The sequence below is a fragment of the Lolium perenne genome, chromosome 1 (genome assembly GCF_019359855.2).
Source record: "Lolium perenne isolate Kyuss_39 chromosome 1, Kyuss_2.0, whole genome shotgun sequence".
Classification (NCBI taxonomy): Eukaryota; Viridiplantae; Streptophyta; class Magnoliopsida; order Poales; family Poaceae; genus Lolium; species Lolium perenne.
In genome coordinates, this window is record NC_067244.2 from 56744056 (window position 1) to 56763019 (window position 18964).

Here is an 18964-nt window from a genome sequence, read left to right on the forward strand (position 1 = left end):
AAAAGTGCCAGGAATATGAATCAAGGCATTCGTCACAGTGCCAGCAAATTAAATTCAAGGCACATTCATAGTGACTCCAAATGAAAACTGAGGCATCAGATTCTCCAACAAAATATAACAATCAGGACAATATAATATTATTCAACAAACATGATCCAACATGATCCATCAATACACTGTAATGTTTAACCTTAACATGTTCTGCAACCAACGTTGCAAAACACAATGTCATGCATCTAAGTTACATTGATCTTCGACAAATATTGACTATCCTCTACTTGTCTATCTTGTACCCGCTTATCTGATTTGGTGTTCCTCTTCCTCTTCTCACTGTCAGCATTTGCTTCCTTGATTTTTTTCTTCCTCTTCATACTTGCTCAGATGATCAACTGAAGTATTACTGTGTATTAAGAACATATGATCTCTAAGTTATCTATTATCTACTAATAACTACTGGATGCCAAACAGTCCATACCTAAAACTAAAACAACAGAGCTCAACAATTCGTGTGACAACAATCTACAGAAAGAAGAGATACACAGGTAAGTGGATACTGCATAGAAGTTCGGAAAGTACATAATGAGTCTGCTGAAAACCATGTATTCATAAAGAGTGCCTGAAAGTTGCCAGTCATATCTGGAAGTGAACTTATAGGAACTGGGCCCCACAAACTTAAACAAAATTTCTCCCAATCAAAGTTGCTAAAGAATTCTAAGAAACGGTATAATACCTGCAAATGCAGAAGTAACAACTGAGCACTGTTTCATATCAGGTTATTAAAATGCAAGAGAGGAAAGTTACCTCAAGTGGTCCAGTAAAACAGTTGTTGAACACGTGAAAAATGTACAGAACCAGGGTCTCCAATGCGTAAGTAGATATAAGACCATGGTGAGCTCCAAGAATACGACTCTCATAAAAACACCATGCCTTTACCAATATGATACTCCGCTTGAATAAATGGTTTTGATTGATCAAGTTGTCAACCTAACAAAATGCAGAGTCATTACAAGCAAGTGTAGGCAGAAAAGTTAAGTAGCTTTGATCCTGGAACCTATGCGTGATATGCATAGCCATAAAGTCAACACTGCACATCTGATAGACTGATATACAGAAAGAACAGATTCCAGCAGGTCATTTGCATATAGTATACACATTCAGTTGATTTGTACAAGAGAACACACCTGTTCAAGGAAACAAAGTGTACACAATCCACCAACTTGGTTATATGAGATATCAACAACAATGTTGTCCACGAGGCACTTGATAAGCTTTACCTGTGCATGATTCACGAAATACATGAGAACGGTACAATATGGATGAAGAACACAAGATAGCATAATCTATGTAACAAGGCACAACTTATAAAGCAAAGTAATATAAATAGAAGAATGTGTTCCCTATCTGAGAACTAGATGGAAATTAGAAGTATTTTTCCATTAGCAAGCCACCTGAATGTTTGCACTGGGGCATAATAGGTTAGCACATCTTACTGTAGTGAGCAGCCTAACTCTGCATCACATATCTCACAAAGGGACTGTAAGGGTGCCAGAGTATTCTAACGCAAACAGAATATCCAGACATATGTGAATCCCCAGAATTTCAGGTAAAGGAAAGGGAGAGCATATGAATAAACTGAACTGCCACTTTAGATGAGTTGGGTTTTTTCAGTTTTACTACGACCCATGTGGCACAAATCAAAATACAGCAATGGAGTCCCAACAGTAATTTCAACACACATGTGAGGAGGCAAACTTGTTAATTCGACACTGCTAGTAGTTACCAAAAAGAGAGCCATGTACTTACAGAAAGAATCAACTACAAAATAATATCATATTTGACTTGCCAGAGAGAGAGAGAGAGAGAGAGAGAGAGAGAGAGAGAGAGAGACTACCTCCGCCTGAATATACTGAACTTCTTTCACACAGAACTCAGCATTTTCATTTTTCTCTTCATGCTCCAAAGCATCCCGAACAAGATTTGCCCAGGTATCCTTCAATTCATCACTATTACTGAAAGCAGTGTCAACACAATCAGTTTAAGCAAGGAAGCACAAGTTACCTAAAACATCCGGTGAGATCACTAATCAACAAGTGTGACTGTAACGGCCACAGGGTCAAACTCCTTGTACAATATATAATGCATCCTTATGCTAGAGTGAATATTACCTGCTTACGATTATGTTAAGCATAATGTACTTCGTAATAAAATAATAAAGTTCTCAAAAAGAACAATTTCGTGGTTACAAAAAATATCCCTCAGTTTAAGTTACTCCAGTCGAGGAGCTCATAAAATGCAAACTATCTACAATCCCAGAGCATTTCTACACGAATGCTTGGAGTTCTTCCTATACATGACATAAATATGAAACCAAGGAACAGGGAAGCCAGACAACAAGACTAGTAAAATACATGTAATTGCCAGCATGATTACATGGATAATTTGCAGATATTGCCCCTAATCATCATAAGGTTTACTAACTCAACTGAAATGACACTACAGAACACTGATATACCCATAATGGCACTACAAGAAGTGAGGAAGTCAGCAATACCTTTTGATTCGCTTCAGCATCTCGGGGGTGACCTCGGCGTCAGTGTCCCCAGGCTGGATCCTCTTCCTGAGGACCTCGTTCCCCCAGTGGAGCCTCTCCACCGTCATGACCCCACACCAGATGATCCCCTTGGCGAGGCCCTCGGCGCCCGAGGCGATGGCCCTGGCGACCGCGCTGCCGTACTCCTCGACGTTGGGCGCGACGGCGGTCCAGTACGCGGCGGCCTCGACCTCGCCCCTCGCTGCCGGCCACGGAGTGGGCGGAGAAGCTGGTGCAGGCCGCGAGCACGCCGTCGAGGCGCGGGTCGGGGCGTGGTAGCGTGAGGCCGTAGTGGAGCGGGCCGGGCGCCGGGTCGTCGGGAGGCGGGGACGGTCAGGGAGAAGGAGTAGTGGCAGGGGTCGAGCTTCACGGCGGCCACGTCGCGGGTCAGAGGGAATTGGACTGGGCCGAGCTGCGCGATGGCGGCGAGGGAGGTGGAGCCGGCCCGGATGCGGAGGAGAGTGAGGTCCCCCGCGGCGAGCGGGTGGCTGCGGTGCCAGTCGATGAGGTGGAGCTGGGCGGCGGGGATGAGGAGGAAGATGTCCTCAGATGGCGGGGGAGCGGTGGGGGAGTTGGGCGTGCCCGGGGAGAGAGGATCTCGACGGGCGCGAGGTCCGCCATGGCAAGCGTCGGGTAGAGCGATTTATGGCCGGTAGGGGAGAGATTTATGGCCGGTAGGGGAGAGCCGTGCGGAGGATGACGGCGGCGGCGAGGTCGGCCGCGGCCGCGTGCGTGGCGACGGAGCGATTAAGGAAGGGGGGAAAGCTTGGGGGAGAACTCGCTTGGGCAAAATCAATGGCGGGCGGCGAGATCGGGCTCGAATCGGCGGCGCTGGTGGCTAACCGATCAGGAAAGGGAGAGGGATGGGGAGAGGCGGCTCGTTCCGCGGAGAAAGGGCAGGGCAAGTAATTTTTGCATTTAGACCCTTCAAAAAATAACTGCGAGGGTGGGGGGAAATGCCGGCACTTTTTTCCAAATGCCAGTAATAACTATAGTAAGGAACATTGCAGTCACTTCTGAAAAAACTGCCGTGAAAAATACCAGCACTTTGGTAAAATGCCTGTAATAAGAAACATTGCAGGCACTTTTCTAAAACTGCCACGAAAAAATATACCGGCACTTTAGTAAAATGCCAATAATAATCTAATATTAATGGCACTATCTAAAAAATGCCAATAATTAGATGGTAATTTGAGGCACTGATCAAAAAGTGCCCCTAAACAGTAGCTTTAGTGGCATATCTGCAATGTGCCGGCAAGAAAAGTGCCGGCAATTCCAGCATGTGAGGTAGTGTGCAGAATCTGACCCTGGACGTCGTGCTGGTTGCCGATTCCGACATCTCTGTGCGCTCTGCCTCGCTCCGGTGCCTGAGGTTCTGTGTCCTCAACACCCGCCGGCTCGACATCACCGCTCCTAAGCTCGAAATTCTAGGCGCATCCAACGTCGCCGACGCCCACATTGCTGCGCCGAACCTAGTCGAGGTTGACTTCAGCAACATTCTAGGCCAGGTTGTTGTGGCGGATGCCGGGCGCCATCTCCGGCTGCTAGATGTCACATGGTGCTCCACGATGGTGGCCTCGTCGCTGATGAGGCGTTTTGACTCGGTCATCAATTTGCGACTTCGAAACCCCAATGTGAGATTCCTTCATTATCGTCAGCTTGCTCAGCCGATTCATGTACTAACTGTATCCTTCTATGTATGCTGATCATTTGATCCATGGCTAATTCTTGTGTACTCTTGGTTGATTTGTTAGGACGACGACTACAGGACATTCTTGGACTGCACCAAGATTCTTCCCAAGTGTGAGATCTTGAGTGTATCATCCACGGTGGTTCGTAACCATGCCTTTGAACCAAGCTTGCTGCATCTCCTGAGGAGAGCGAACGGTATAAGGAGGCTGATTCTATTTTTCTTATATCCCTCGATGGTAAGTTTCTAATTTATTTATTTATTACTCCACACAATTATATTTGAGTGGGGTAATGTTGCATTCATCTCATCATCTTTCATCCTCAAAATGTACGCTGCTCTAATATGCTCAACTTGTTTTTAATTATCAGAATCCTCGTTGCTCTTTGGATTGTCCATGTCGCTTACCAGAGAGTCCCACCAGTAATAAAATCATCCTGGATTCACTTGAAGACATACAGATACTTACGGCCGGAGGATCAGCAGATAGAGCCGATAAATTTGTGGAGTTGCTGAACCAGCTGCTATCAACTATATGGAGCACAACAAAACTAACCAAGCTTAAAAGTGTGGAAATGAATTTGTGGTTTCATGGCTCTCCCCTAAGTGACGACCTATGCAAGAAGATCTGTGGGATGTGTCCTCCCAATATCAGAATAAAATCAAATGTGTTTCCCGAGGGCTTCATGCAGCATTAGAAACTATTCCTGTAGGAGCCCTATGCATGTGAGCTTGGACAATGTTCGGAACATAATTCATGTGTAGGTTATTGAGAGAGTCGTGGCATGTCATAGATTTATGTTTTTGGTCGGTTAATGGTTTTTTTCTTTAAATAGTTCGAATGCGTATTGTTTGTCTTATATATTTTGCAAGACCACATCTCTTTGTTTATTTCCCTCAATTAGATATGATACTCTTTTGACACCAACACATATGTATTTAGGCTATAGATGTTCTATGCATGCATGCAGATGGTGTGCATTATTGATGAATTTGGAACCCTGGGTTGAATGTTATTAGAGTACAAACTTTGCTCGCTTCATCGTTAATACGGAGTAGCTTTTTATTGCGATGGTGAAGGACGGCTGATAAAGTGCTAGGGGGAACAAGAATGCTTGGAAAACGGTGTGCTGGGATGCGGACGGTGCAGCCTTTGTGGGTCAACCTCGGTATGCACCTGCTAAGTCGACCGAGACATACAATACTAGCTACTCAATATAACTATTGACGTTGATAGATCCAGATGTCCGGATCGAGTTGCAGGCAATTCCGATATATGTGACGAGTTATTTTCTCCTACCGGTCTCAGCATGTGAACAAATGAGGCAGGCTATTGCAAATCAATGGCGGGGCTTCGAGGATGGGAAGAAGAAGAAGCATTGACGTTCTTGGTATTGGCTCACAACTTCAACACTAGGAGTTATGGGTTTTCGTGATATGGAGTTGTTTAACCAAGCCATGTTGGTCGTCTGTTGGAGGTTACTCGCGAATCCATCCTCCTTGCAGGCCCGTGTATTGAAAGGGCATTATTTTCATAATGAGGATTTATTGGATGCTACATGCCGGCCCTGGATCAACTTTACATATTTGGCACACCATACTTCATGGCAGAAACTGACTGTGAAGGGTTTGTGATGGATCAAAGATACGAATCATGCAAGACAATTGGATCCCTGGATATTGACCTTATATGCTACGACCTCTCGTACCACTCAGGCACTCACTGAGGCATAGACTGGGGATTCGTTGCTAGCACTAGATGCGCATGGTGGAGGGGTACGGTGATGGAGAAGGTCCTCCATATTCCGATTAGTTGCTTCGGCGGGGGGAGATTTTGTGTCATGGCCACATACCAGGTTTGGGGTTTACTCTGTCCGGCCCGCGTATCATTTGGCTCGGAGAGATTTAGCGTAGGTGACTTGTAGTGGCACGGGAATGACTTCCGAATCAAAGTCGGACTCGGTGTGTTGGAAGGCTTTGTTGGCGATTCAGGCCCAAGGGGAGATGTGGATCAAGCTGTGGCGTCCCACATGATTGCCTCCCAAGTGGTCGTCAACTCCAAAGACACAACATCCCTGCTTTGTCGAGGTGTATCTATTGTGCGGTGGAGGAACGTGTTCACCATGCACTTCTCTTATGCCCTTTTGCAAGGCATGTATGGGATGAGATGAAAGGGGCCTTTGGGAAAGAATTCAGTTCGCCCAAGCTGTGGTTGTTTGATTTTCTGAAGCGGTGTACTAAACTGGAAACTACAGTTCTGGCTGTTACATTTTGGCATCTATGAGATGTGCGGAATAAACTTCAGGAGGAGGGAGGATCGGTGCATCCTAACAGCATTGCCATGAAGATCAAATCCTACATTGATCTGATAAATTCGCATCTGGGTTTGCTTGAAACTGACCACATGCATGGGACCTCTCACGTAGGTTCTTGGTCTCCGTCGCGAGAATGATTTCTGATTATTAATGTGGATGTAGCCATCTTCAATTCTTCTCAATGCATGGGCGCTGGAGAGGCTTGTTGAAGCTTTGGCAATCAGGTCGGCTGTCAGTTTTGCTGCTAAGGTGGGCATGGATAATCTGATTATTGCATCTGATTGCTTGTCAGTTTTTATTTTCTGAGAGGTGATTACTTGTTAGTTGTTCAGCGTCTCAATGCTGATGGAAGGGACCGATCCGTATATCGACCTGTGATTCACGATATCAAGACCATGATGGTTGCCTTCTCTTCGTGCTCTATTCGTCATGTTAGTCGCTTGCAAAATGTTAGCGTGATGTGATCAAACCTACCGTTTTTCTCTCTCCTAGGGCAGCGGCGATTCCAATGGCGATCACTAGACCTAGGGTTTGAGACCATGTTTGTGTTGCGCTTGGGAGCGTGATGTCCTTCTTGTTTTCCTTCTTCCGATCCTTGCGCCCTAGGTTTCCCTCGCGATCTTCCCCGAACTCGGAGCGACCAAGGACTCATGTAGATTGTCGCCTGCTCTTACGTGTGGTTGGTCTGCAGGGACGACCGATGACGGGATCGCCGGTGACGGGTGGTAGAGGAAAGGCGGCGGCAGATGCCTCTCGAGCGGAGGCTTCTGGATCCTCTGGGGGCGCCCCGGTGACCCCCAACCAACAGCGACGGCGGCTTCTGGATCTGAGGATGGTGTCGCGAAGATGATGGGCCGGCTCCGTCTCACGGCGGCGGAGGCTGCAGCGGTCGTGCTGGATGACGGCGCTGATGAGATTTCTGTTCACTCCAAGTGGACTCTCGTTGGCAAGGTTCTCTCACCCACCATTCTGCACATCAGTACGATCTCCTCCGCTCTGCGCCCGGCGCGTCCGGCGTGGGGTAACCCGCGAGGACTTCTGCTGAACCCTGGTGGCAACAACATATTTGTCGCGGAGTTTGCCACCAAGGGAGACATGGATTGCGTGGTGTATGGCCCGCCTTGGGTAGTAGGAAAGCATGCGGTTCTCCTGCAAAGTTTCAACATCGATCTGAGGCCGAGAGACATGATTTTCTACAAGCTGAAGGTGTGGTGAGGATCTTGAACCTTCCCTTTGGTTACATGCAAAAGTGGTCATTGCTATTGCCAGCTCAATTGGCGTTGATGGGAGCATTGCGGTGGTGGAGTGTGATGCGTCAGGACGATGTTGGGGAAATTTTATGTGTGTGCGCATGGAGATTAACGTGGACAAACCGCGTCAGCGGGGAGTCACAGTGTTCTCACGAAGGCGCAACGCGAATGACTGGTTTGATCTCCAATATGAGAACTTGCCTCGCTACTGCTTCTCATGTAGCATAATCAGACACTCCCTACGGAATGTTTAAACCCAGGGGAGCGAGATGCAAATGGGAGGCTACTGTACTCGGCGGATTTTCTGTGTGCACCAGATGAAAAGAAGAAGAAAATGTAGAGTGCTCAGTCGTGGAGTGGTTTGGTGTCGACTGGTAAGGGGAGATCGTCCTTGCCAGGGAGAGACATGCCTAACAAGTCGGGTAGTAGAAGTGGGAGAACAAAGAAGAATTATGAACCGGAGGTGGTGTCCCCAGGGAAGAAGAAACCGCGGCCCCACGCTAAAGATAACATGCCCGATAAAGGGCCAAAGAAGGACAATGGTGTTGATCAGGATGGGAAGTGTACCTCTAGACAGAAAAGGAAAAAAGTACAAGTGTACCGGGTCAGATCCACTCCGATGCTGACGGCGGAGACTGTTCACCCACTGGCATTTGTGGTGCGCAATGGTGTGTTGGCTCCTGTGGCTGAGGAAGTGCAAACCACGGATGCGGAGAGCAACGAATCCAACAAGAAGCGGAGAAGTGACAACTATGGATCGGCAGATCAGGCGGGAGGTGTTGAGCAGCCCCGCCAGACGCAATGAGCTTTCTATGTTGGAACTGTCAAGATAGACATGATGAAGGCATATGATCGAGTGGAGTGGGACTATTTGCATGATTGTCTTAGTAAGCTGGGTTTTCCCCTCTCATGGATTCAGTCAGTCATGAGGTGTGTAACTTGTGTTCGGTATGTTGTTCGAATGAACGGAGAACTAACTGAACCAGTGGTTCCCTCTAGGGGTATTCTGTAGGGATTCGTTGCATAGAAAACAAAAAATTTCCTACCGCGAGAACGCAATCCAAGCCAAGATGCAATCTAGAAGACGGGAGCAACGAGGAGATGATCGAGACTCACCCTTGAAGAATTCCAAAGCCTACAAGATGAGGCTCTTGTTGCTGCGGTAGACGATCACTTGCCGCTTGCAAAAGCGCGTAGAAGATCTTGATCACGACGCCACGATCGGGCAGCACCTCCGTACTCGGTCACACGTTCGGTGTTGATGAAGACGATGTCCTTCTCCCCGTTCCAGCGGGCAGCGGAAGTAGTAGCTCCTCCTTGAATCCAGCAGCACGACGGCGCGGTGGCGGTGGCGATGGAGAACTCCGGCGGAGCTTCGCTAAGCGTTGCGGGAGAGGTGGAGGAGAGGGGGCGGCTAGGGTTTGGGAGAGGGGGGCGCCGGCCACTATAGGGTGCGGCCACCTTGTGGTCTTGGGGTGGCTGGCCCCCTCCCCTTGTCCCTCATTATATAGGTGGAACACCCAAGAGTTGGTCTACAAGTCTTCGAATAAGACCCCAAACCAAAACCTTCCATATGACATGAAACCTACCCAAGGTGGGATTCCCACTTGAGGTGGGATTCCCACCTTTCCTTGGGAGGGGGTGGCTGGCCACCTTTGGTGGAGTCCACCTGGGACTCCAACCTCTAGGGTTGGCCGGCCATGGGTGGTGGAGTCCCTCCGGGACTCCGCCTTCCAAAGTGATTTCTTCCGGACTTTTCTAGAACCTTCTAGAACCTTCCATAAATGCACCGGATCATTTTCAAACTTATAAAATGACTTACTATATATGAATCTTATTCTTCGGACCATTCCGGAACTCCTCGTGATGTCCGGGATCTCATCCGAGACTTCGAACAATACTTCGAACTCCATTCCATATTCAAGTTCTACTATTACAACATCAAACCTTAAGTGTGTCACCCTACGGTTCGCGAACTATGTAGACATGGTTGACATCTCTCTCCGACCAATAACCAATAGCGGGATCTGGAGATCCATAATGGCTCCCACATATTCAACGATGACTTAGTGATCGAATGAACCATTCACATACGATACCAATTCCCTTTGTCACGCGATATTTTACTTGTCCGAGGTTTGATCATCAGTATCACTCTATACCTTGTTCAACCTCGTCTCCTGACAAGTACTCTTTACTCGTACCGTGGTATGTGGTCTCTTATGAACTTATTCATATACTTGCAAGACATTAGACGACATTCCACCGAGAGGGACCAGAGTATATCTATCCGTTATCGGGATGGACAAATCCCACTGTTGATCCATATGCCTCAACTCATACTTTCTGGATACTTAATCCCACCTTTATAACCACCCATTTACGCAGTGGCGTTTGATGTAATAAAAGTACCTTTCCGGTATAAGTGATTTACATGATCTCATGGTCATAAGGACTAGGTAACTATGTATCGAAAGCTTATAGCAAATAACTTAATGACGTGATCTTATACTACGCTTAATTGGGTGTGTCCATTACATCATTCATATAATGATATAACCTTGTTATTAATAACATCCAATGTTCATGATTATGAAACTAATCATCTATTAATCAACAAGCTAGTTAAGAGGCTTACTAGGGACTCATTGTTGTTTACATAACACACATGTATCAATGTTTCGGTTAATACAATTATAGCATGGTATATAAACATTTATCATAAACATAAAGATATATAATAACCACTTTTATTATTGCCTCTTGGGCATATCTCCAACATATTCGTCAAGGGGATCCCATCAGCCCCTATGTGTTTCTCTTATGCACTGAAGGACTATCATGTTTACTGCAACAACGGAAGGACCGTGGTTAGCTCTATGGTATCAGAAATGGTGGACTCGGCCCTCTATCTCACATTTACTGTTTCCAGATGACAACATTTTCTTTGCTCGGAGTGATGATAGGAGTGTGGAGGCCCTCAAGGAAACTTTGAAGACTTACTGTGATGTTTCCGGCCAGAAAATAAATCTGGATAAATCATCGGTCTTCTTTGGTAATCATTCTGTTGAGTTGATCAAGAATAGAGTGAAGAATAGTTTTGGTGTGCAAAGTGAGATACTCGATGACAGATATTTGGGTATGCCTACTTCGGTAGGGCGTTCCCCCACGTCAACGTTTAACTTCACCAATGATATGATCTGGAAGCGTGTGATTGGTGTGATGGGTAGGCCCCTATCAAGAGCTGGAAAGGAGACCTTTCTTAAGGTAGTTATCCAGGCTATTCCAACACATGTCATGAGTTGTTTCCAAATCCCTGTCTCAACGAGTGATAAGATGAGATCTATTGTGGCGACCCAATGGTGGGGCGTGGAGGAAGGGAGAAGGAAACTGCATTGGAGATCTTGGGAGTGGCTCTCGGCTCCTAAATCTCTCGGCGGTATGGGTTTTTGAGACATGGCTCTATTCAACCAAGCCAGGCCCGTTAAGCAGGGATGGAGATTGCCTGCTGAACCCTCCTCTTTGTGTGCCAGGGTATTGAAAGGACGGTACTTTCCTTTCACTGATTTTTGGCACGCTCTAAAACCTCGGTCAACCTCGTATACTTGGCGTAGCATTTTGTTTGGACGAGCGATGTTTATCCGATGCGCTCAATGGGGCATTGGTGATGGGAGATATGTGAAAATTACATCTGATAATTGGATTTCCGATCGACTGACGTGCATGCTTTTCCCAGTTAAAGATATTCCCACTGTTGCATCTGTACACTGCCTGATCGACGATCAAACAAGGACATGGATTCCTCAGACTGTCAATGCATGTGTTTTTTGACGAGGAGACATCAGAGCAGATCATGCAGATTCAGATTAGTAAGGAGGGGAGATTTTATTCACTGGCCTCATACGAAGAATGGTACTTATTCTGTCAGGTCCGCGTATAATTTTGCGAGAACAGACATCTTCTTTATTTCACGGAGTAAGAAGGGTGGGGTATCCTCATCCTGAGGTGCTAATGAAGAGGAACAATGGAAGATGATCTGGGATATTACCGCACCTGCGAAGATGAAGATACATATGTGGTGTTTTGATATGGGGTGGCCCGATCTTCTCAGTAAGCAACGATGGTGATGATGATCACGGGATGAACACATCGGATGAACACGACGATGTAGTGCATGATAACTTGTATGACACAACGAGATCTCTCGATTGGTCCCTGTCGCCAATGCAACAGCTCTCAACCCTGAAAGATATTCGCAACTCCACACACTTGCGCACGTAGCCGCCGACCACGAAGCGGTAAGTTGCAACCTCCCAATTCCTAATGGAATAGCAGATCACACAAGACTTTCAGATCTACACCAAATCAATCAATATGGTGTAGGGATTCAATAGTTTTGCAAAGCAAACAACTAAGAACTAGGGTTTATCTTAAACGTGGTCTAAAGCTATTTTGGGGGCGTCCTGGGCACTTATATAGGAGTTCAGGACGACCTCAGGTCAAAAAAGTACGAAAATAACCGACCCAGAATAGATCTGGTCGAGACAGACTCGGACTCGGCCGGTCTGGAGGCCGGTCGACCGGGCCTGGGACCGGGCTAGTCCGGTTCAAACCGGGCCTGGCGCCGGGTGCTGACCGGGCGCGGGAAGTGCTCTGCAGTACCCCGTCCGGTTGCCATCAACGTGTCGTCCGGTTGGCGCCGGGTGGAATCCGGCGTGTCGCCTGGTTGGACCGGGCCAGGGACCGGGCGCCCCGTCGTGGCGGCCGGTCTGACCGGATGCTGGGCCGGCCTGGACTTCTTCTTCCTCCCTCGCGCATGCCTCCCGCTCCTCCCTCGCGCGTTCATGGGTTGTCTTGTCCAGCTCCATGTCTAGCTCCATGTCCAGCTGCTTCTCTCCTCCTCGTGCGATGCTTGCTCCCTCTTCATACCTGATCATACATAAGTAATAGCACTTAGGCAGTATAAAGTTCTCTTCAATCAAAGTATCGTTTAGGAACAAGTTCACCTGTTGTTTAAGTAGCTTCGCACGAGCCCTTGTAATAGGTCCAATCCTAACTTCATTGGACTTGAGCTTCACATCAGCTTCATCGTTATCTTGCAATGATGGAGGTAGTGTTGTGGTAGGGATGTCCTCATCATCTCCCCCCTTCAAAAGGCGTCGACCTCGACGCTCCAAGGTCTTCTCCGTCATATGGCGTCAAATCAGCCACATTGAAAGAATTGCTGACACCAAAATCATCAACTGGGATATCTATCGAGTATGCATTATCATTGATCTTGGCAAGCACTTTGTAAGGACCAGCACCACGAGGAAGCAACTTGGACTTCCGCAGCTTCGGGAACCTATCCTTGCGAAAATGTACCCAGACCATATCACCAGGCTTGAACAATATCTCCTTGCGCTTCTTGTTCATCCTTGCAGCATTGCTCTTGCCTTTCTTCTCGATCAACTCTTTAGTCTTCACATGAATCTTTCTCGCAAAATCTGCCCTCTTGGATGCCTCCATATTAACTCTCTCATGTATGGGTAGAGGCAACAAATCAAGCGGAGTAATGGGTTTGAAACCATACACCACCTCAAAAGGACACAGCTCTGTGGTAGAATGTACCGCCCTGTTGTAAGCAAACTCCACATGCGGCAAACACTCTTCCCACTCCTTCAGGTTCTTCTTAATCATGGATCTCAACAGTTGTGACAATGTTCTATTCACCACTTCAGTTTGACCATCAGTTTGGGGATGACAAGTAGTGCTGAAAAGCAGCTTCGTCCCCAGCTTTCTCCACAGCGTCTTCCAGAAGTAGCTCATAAACTTCACGTCACGATCAGAAATAATAGTCTTCGGAACTTCATGTAGACGTACAATCTCCCTGAAAAACAGGTTAGCAATATGCGACGCATCGTCGCTTTTGTGGCAGGCAATAAAGTGTGACATCTTGGAAAATCTTTCCACTACCATAAATATCGAATCATGGCCTCTCTTAGTACGCGGCAGACCCAACACAAAATCCATACTAATATCCTCCCAAGGTGTAGTAGGTGCCGGTAAAGGAGTATACAAACCGTGAGGCTTCAGCTTGTACTTGGACTTGTTGCAAGTAATGCACCTCTTGACATACCTGTCCACATCCCGCCTCATCTTTGTCCAATAAAAGTGGTCAGTTAGCATGAGTAGCGTCTTCTCACGCCCAAAGTGACCCATCAAACCTCCAGCATGTGATTCCTGCAATAAGAGCAAACGCACAGACGATTCTGGAACACATAGTTTGTTAGCTCTAAACAAGAACCCATCATGTATGTGATATTTTTCCCATGCTTTACCAAGAGCACACAAGCGATATGGTTCAGCAAAATCATGATCAGTAGCATACAAATCACATAGTATCTCTAAACCAGGAATTTTAACATCAAGTTGAGTTAATAGCATATTCTTCCTAGATAGAGCATCAGCAATAATATTATCTTTTCCCTTCTTATGTTTAATAATGTATGGAAAAGACTCAATGAACTCAACCCACTTAGCAAGACGCTTATGCAAAGTAGATTGGGCTTTCAGATATTTCAAAGCTTCATGATCAGAATGTATGATAAATTCTTTTGGCCACAAGTAATGTTGCCAAACCTCAAGAACTCTAATTAAAGCATACAATTCTTTATCATGTATAGGATAGTTCAACTTAGCACCAGAAAGTTTCTCAGAAAAATATGCAATTGGGCGACCCTCTTGCATCAACACACCACCAATTCCAATACCACTAGCATCACATTCAATCTCAAATTGTTTATTGAAATCGGGAAGTGCAAGTAACGGTGTGATACGTCTCAAACGTATCTATAATTTCTTATGTTCCATGCTAGTTTTATGACAATACTCACATGTTTTATACACACTTTACATCATTTATATGCATTTTCCGGCACTAACCTATTAACGAGATGCTGAAGCGCCAGTTCCTGTTTTGTGTTGTTTTTGGTTTCAGAAATCCTACAAAGGAAATATTCTCGGAATTGGACGAAACGAACGCCCAGGATCTTATTTTTCCACGGAGCTTCCAGAAGACCGAAGGAGATACGAAGTGGGGCCACGAGGTGGCGACACCACAAGGCGGCGCGGCCAAGGAGGGGCCCGCGCCGCCCTATGGTGTGGGCCCCCCGTGCCTCCTCCGACTCTGCCCTTCCGCCTACTTAAACTCTCCGTCGCGAAAACCCTATTACCGAGAGCCACGATACGGAAAAAGTTCCAGAGCCGCCGCCGCCGCCAATCCCATCTCGAGGGATTCAGGAGATCGCCTCCGGCACCCTGCCGGAGAGGGGAATCATCACCGGAGGGCTCTACATCACCATGCCCGCCTCCGGACTGATGTGTGAGTAGTTCATCCTTGGACTATGGGTCCATAGCAGTAGCTAGATGGTTGTCTTCTCCTCTTGTGCTATCATGTTTAGATCTTGTGAGCTGCCTATCATGATCAAGATCATCTATTTGTAATGCTACATGTTGTGTTTGTTGGGATCCGATGAATATTGAATACTATGTCAAGTTGATTATCAATCTATCATATATGTGTTGGAGATATGCCCAAGAGGCAATAATAAAAGTGGTTATTATATATCTTTATGTTTATGATAAATGTTTATATACCATGCTATAATTGTATTAACCGAAACATTGATACATGTGTGACATGTAAACAACAAAGAGTCCCTAGTAAGCCTCTTAACTAGCTTGTTGATTAATAGATGATTAGTTTCATAATCATGAACATTGGATGTTATTAATAAACAAGATTATATCATTATATGAATGATGTAATGGACACACCCATTTAAGCGTAGCATAAGATCACGTCATTAAGTTATTTGCTATAAGCTTTCGATACATAGTTACCTAGTCCTTTCGACCATGAGATCATGTAAATCACTTATACCGGAAATGTACTTTGATTACATCAAACGCCACTGCGTAAATGGGTGGTTATAAAGGTGGGATTAAGTATCCGGAAAGTATGAGTTGAGGCATATGGATCAACAGTGGGATTTGTCCATCCCGATGACGGATAGATATACTCTGGGCCCTCTCGGTGGAATGTCGTCTAATGTCTTGCAAGCATATGAATAAGTTCATAAGAGACCACATACCATGGTATGAGTAAAGAGTACTTGTCAGGAGACGAGGTTGAACAAGGTATAGAGTGATACCGATGATCAAACCTAGGACAAGTAAAATATCGCGTGACAAAGGGAATTGGTATCGTATGTGAATGGTTCATTCGATCACTAAGTCATCGTTGAATATGTGGGAGCCATTATGGATCTCCAGATCCCGCTATTAGTTATTGGTCGGAGTGAGTACTCAACCATGTCCGCATAGTTCGCGAACCGTAGGGTGACACACTTAAAGTTGGATGTTGAAATGGTAGAACTTGAATATGGAATGGAGTTCGAATATTTGTTCGAAGTCCCGGATGAGATCCCGGACATCACGAGGAGTTCCGGAATGGTCCGGAGAATAAGATTCATATATAGGAAGTCATTTTATGTGATTTAAAATGATCCGGAAGGTTCTATGGAAGGTTCTAGAAGGTTCTAGAAAAGTCCGGAAGAAACCACTAAGGAAGGCGGAGTCCCGGAGGGACTCCACCTCCCATGGCCGGCCAACCCTAAGGGGGAGGAGTCCCAAGTGGACTCCCCTATGGGGGCCGGCCACCCCCCACATGGAAGGGGGGAATCCCACCCAAGTGGGATTCCCACCTTGGGTAGGTTTCCCTATCACATGGAAGGTTTTTGGTTCGGGTCTTATTCAGAGACTTGTAGTCCAACACTTGGGGCTTCCACCTATATAATGAGGGGCCAAGGGGAGGGGGCCGGCCACCCAAAGACCACAAGGTGGCCGCACCCCTTAGTGGCCGGCGCCCCCCTCTCCCAAACCCTAGCGGCCCTCTCTCCTCCACCACATCCCGCACGCTTAGCGAAGCTCCGCCGGATTTCTCCACCACCACCGACACCACGCCGTCGTTCTGTCGGATTCAAGAGGAGCTACTACTTCCGCTGCCCGCTGGAACGGGGAGGTGGACGTCGTCTTCGTCAACAACCGAACGTGTGACCGAGTACGGAGGTGCTGCCCGTTCGTGGCGCCGTGATCAAGATCTTCTACGCGCTTTTGCAAGCGGCAAGTGATCGTCTACCGCAGCAACAAGAGCCTCATCTTGTAGGCTTTGGAATCTCTTCAAGGGTGAGACTCGATAATCCCCTCGTTGCTACCGTCTTCTAGATTGCATCTTGGCTTGGATTTCGTGTTCGCGGTAGGAAATTTTTTGTTTTCTATGCTACGTTATCCTACAGTGGTATCAGAGCCGTGTCTATGCATAGATGGTTGCACGAGTAGAACACAATGGTTTTGTGGGCGTTGATGCTTTTGTTATCTTTAGTTTGAGTACTTTGCATCTTTGTGGCATAGTGGGATGAAGCGGCTCGGGCTAACTTTACATGACCGCGTTCATGAGATTTGCTCCACGCTCGACATGCAACTTGTATTGCATAAGTGGCTTTGCGGGTGTCTGTCTCTCCTACTATAGTGAAGATTCAATTTACTCTTCTATTGACAACACTAGTATCACCGTTGTGGTTCATGTTCGTAGGTAGATTGGATCTTACTCGAAAATCCTAAACCACGTAAAATATGCAAACCAAATTAGAGAACGTCTAACTTGTTTTTGCAGGGTTTGGTGATTTGATATGGCCATAATGTGATGATGACTATGTATGAGATGATCATTATTGTATTGTGGCAACCGGCAGGAGCCTTATGGTTGTCTTTAAATTTCATGTTGAGTAGTATTTCAAAGTAGTTGTAATAGTTGCTACATGGAGGACAATCATGAAGACGGCGCCATTGACCTTGGTGTTTCGCCGACAATGATGGAGATCATGCCCGTTGATGATGGAGATCATGTCCGTGCTTTGGAGATGAAGATCAAAGGCGCAAAGACAAAAGGGCCATATCATATCACATATGAACTGCATGTGATGTTAATCCTTTTATGCATCTTATTTTGCTTAGATCGCGACGGTAGCATTATAAGATGATCCCTCTCACTAAAATATCAAGATAATAAAGTGCATACAACGGGTGCAAGACAGTTTTGCACATGCGGATACTAAGGTGGCCTTGACGAGCCTAGCATGTACAGACATGGTCTCGGAACACGTGATACCGAAAGGTAGAGCATGAATCATATGATTGATATGATGAACACTTTGAGTGTTCGCCATTGAAGTTACATCTTGTCTCGTGATGATCGGACTTGGTGTGGTGGATTTGGTTCGTGTGATCACTAAGACAATGCGAGGGATATTGTTTTGAGTGGGGGTTCACCTAGTTTTTAATTATGTTGAATTAAAATTTGAACTCAATTTGTCATAAATATTAGTCTAAACTATTGCAAATATGTTGTAGATATGGCATCCTCAATCAATTTTAACCAATTCCTAGAGAAAGAAAAGCTTAAGAGCAACGGTAGCAACTTCACCGACTGGTTCCGTCATGTGAGGATCTTCCTCAATGGCGGAAATCTGCAATATGTGCTTGATGCACCGCTAGGTGACCCTCCTGCAGAAACTGAAACCGATGAAGTAAAGAATGTTTACGCAACTCGGAAAACTCGGTACTCTCAAGTTCAGTGTGCCATCCTATGCAGTCTGGAAGCCGATCTTCAAAAACATTTTGAGCACCACGATCCACATGAGTTAATCAATGAGTTGAAGACTATCTTTGAAACTCATGCGGCCGTGGAATGCTATGAAGCATCGAAACACTTCTTCAGTTGCATGATGGAAGAAGGCAGCTCCGTTAGTGAGCACATGCTCGCTATGACCGGGCATGCGAAGAAACTCAGTGACTTGGGAATAGTGATTCCTAACAGACTAGGGATTAATCGTGTCCTTCAATCACTGCCACCTAGTTACAAGAACTTTGTGATGAACTACAATATGCAGAACATGAACAAAGAGTTACCTGAACTCTTCTCCATGCTGAAATCTGCTGAGATTGAAATCAAGAAAGAGCACCAAGTGTTGATGGTCAACAAAACCACCAGTTTCAAGAAACAGGGCAAGTCTAAAGG

The 18964-nt window shown here is 46.2% G+C and overlaps 1 pseudogene; it reads right to left on the reverse strand.

Moving 5' to 3' along the window:
• Window positions 1–115: 115 nt before the first annotated feature.
• LOC127331312 (senescence/dehydration-associated protein At4g35985, chloroplastic-like) lies at window positions 116–3235 on the reverse strand (annotated as a pseudogene).
• Between the last annotated feature and the right edge of the window lie 15729 nt (window positions 3236–18964).